Genomic DNA, 2,909 nt, shown 5'->3' on the forward strand with positions numbered 1-2,909 from the left:
AAGGAAAAAATCTTTAAAGACCTTTAGGGCTAGACATCTTCCTTAATTACTATGCAGCTGAACAATCAAAATCTAAAAACTGGAAGCTAGTGACTGGGTGGGTGACTGACTTTAATATCTTTATTTTTAGGGAAACATAAGACAAAACTGATGGCAGGTAGAAAGAGGACAAAAGTGTCTACAAGCTGCTTAGTCACCTGTACATTAAAAGCATTTGGAAAAAGGGCAAATTAAGCCAATTACACCTTTGTTTCCATATAAATTCAATTTTCTCTTTCAGTTTGAAAACACAGTTTTAATATTATACTATCCCCTGCCCCGGAAAAAAAAAAAAGCACCCAACAAATAAGCAAGTAATTTTTCCGTTTGATGTAATATAGCTAGAACCCACTGTTCTAAAATTATAGTAACTGTATAGAAAGAAAATCTGAGGTACAGACATGATGACCGTGTTGGGGCCACCTCCAAAATCTGGTTCTCTTATTATAAGACACCTATACAAGTTCTTTCTCTTCCAGTCCTCGGCACATTCAGTGACCAGCCCCACTTTTTCCTACCACTGTATTACCAACCTATTAAATTCTATGTATGACTAATCTCTATTGACCTTGACCTACTAGATTTCTTACTTGTATGTATAAAAACATGACAGCCTAGTTTAAAAAAATGAAGTCATTCTCATCATTCAGTCCAGTAGGTCAAGTCCCCAAACTAAAGCAAGTTCTCCCTTCAGATTTTCCATTGAACAGCTAAATCTATTTTACTCTGATTAGCTTTCAAACTTTCTTAAAACTCATCATTTAATTGTATTAGTATTCTAGATGTCAGAACGCAATTTTATTTGATACTGTTTAAACTGAAAATAAACTTTACCAGGAAATCATGTTAATTTTCTTTAAGTACTCTGGAAAAACACAGAAGGTTTTGAATTCAAACAAATATAAAATGTATTTATGATTTGGATTTTTACCAGTATAAAGTATGTTTTTGGCTATTAAATCTTATGACCACAATCGATTCATCTGTGCTATATGAGAGATTAATAAGAGTGATAATTTAAGCATTTTTCTCTAATCCTGACCACAGTTCTGCAAGCTAAGTACATTACTCTTAATTTGCCAGCAAGGGTATGGAGGTTGAGTTGGATGTCTGAGGTTGCAGTAGTAGTAGGTAGGCAGAGCCCAAATGGAATAAAATCCAGGCCTTTCCAGCTCCTGAAGTATGTTCTTTGGAACCTACTGGACTGCTGGCATGAGAGAGAGTCAGTCAATTCTCCTTAACAATGACTTATTAGAACCAGTGAGTCAGTGTTCAGAGAAGTTCTCCACTAAAACTAAGTTTGAAAGAGCCCCAGAGAGTTAGCCCAAGGAGGCCTTCACCATTTAGGAAAAGCTCAAACCAGGCAGGCATTGTGTGGGGCAATTTCCGAAGACGTCATCCTTTAACTCTTTGGACACAAGAATCCCAAGAAAATTTTCAAAGCCAAATAACATTTGTTGCATGGTTAAGCGCACCTTTGCTTCCCCCCCCCTTTACTAATCTAAGAAGATTACAAAAAGAAAAGGTACCAAGTAAAAAAAATAATAATAATAATTTAAAACAGAGTTCATCAACTAGCAACACCCTGTGACCTAAAACCAGGCCACTGGTTTTTGTTTTGTTTTTGTTTTTGTTTTCCCCTACACAAAGATTTTATTTTTTCCAATTAGTTTCAAAGCTCCAAAACAGGATATCTTCCCATAAGATTCCAGATTTCTGGCTCCTCTTAAGAATTTAGGAAATCTGGATGCAAGAATATACAATGGAGAAAAGACAGTCATTTTAATAAATAGTGCTGGGAAAACTGAACAACTACATGCAAAAGAATGAAGCTGGCCCACTTTCTAACACCATACACAAAAAATAAATTCAAAATGAATTAAAGACTTAAATGTGAAACCTGAAACCATAAAAATCCTAGAAAAGAACAGAGGCAGTAATTTTTCTGACATTGGCCATAGCTTCGTGTTTCTAGATACGTCTCCTGAGGCAAGGGAAACAAAAGCAAAAACAAACTATTAGGACTACACCAAAACAAAAAGCTTTTGCACAGCGAAGGAAGCAATCAATGAAATGAAAAAGCAATCTACTGATTGGGAGAAGATATTTGCAAAGGATCTCTCCAACAGGAGTTAATATCCAAAATATATAAAGAACTTATATAACTCAGTACCCCAAAACAAACAACCCAATTTAAAAATGGGCAGAGGACATGAATAGACATTTTCCCAAAGAAGACATGCAGATGGCCAACAGACACACGAAAAGATGCTCAACATCAGGCATCATTAGGGAAATGCTAATCAAAACCACCATGAGATGTCACTTTAGCCCTGTCAGAATGGCTGAAATCAAGAAGACAAGAAATACCAAGTGCTGGTGAGGATATAGGAAAAAAGGAATCCCTGTACACTGTCGATCAGAATAGTGGTATAACTACTATGGAAAATAAGGTGAAGTTTCCTCAAAAAATTAAAAATAGAAATGCTATATGGTCCAATAATTCCACCACTGGGTATTTACCTAAAGAAAATACAAACACTAATTCAAAAAGATATATACAGCCCTAAGGTCACTGAAGCATTATTTATAATAGCCAAGATATGGGAGCAACCTAAGTCTCCATCAATAGGTGAATGGGCAAAGAAGATGCGGTATACACACACACGCACACACACACACGCACATGTAGCTATGGTGGAATATTATGCAGTCATTTAAAAAAGATTAAGTTCTGCCAGTTGCAACAACAGGAATGAAACTAGAAGTATTACACTAAGTGAAATAAGTCAGATTGAGAAATATAAATACCATATGATTTCAGTCATATGTGGAATTCAAAAAACAAAACAAATGAAGAGCCACGCAAA

The sequence above is a fragment of the Mustela erminea genome, chromosome 8 (genome assembly GCF_009829155.1).
Source record: "Mustela erminea isolate mMusErm1 chromosome 8, mMusErm1.Pri, whole genome shotgun sequence".
NCBI classification, from domain to species: Eukaryota; Metazoa; Chordata; class Mammalia; order Carnivora; family Mustelidae; genus Mustela; species Mustela erminea.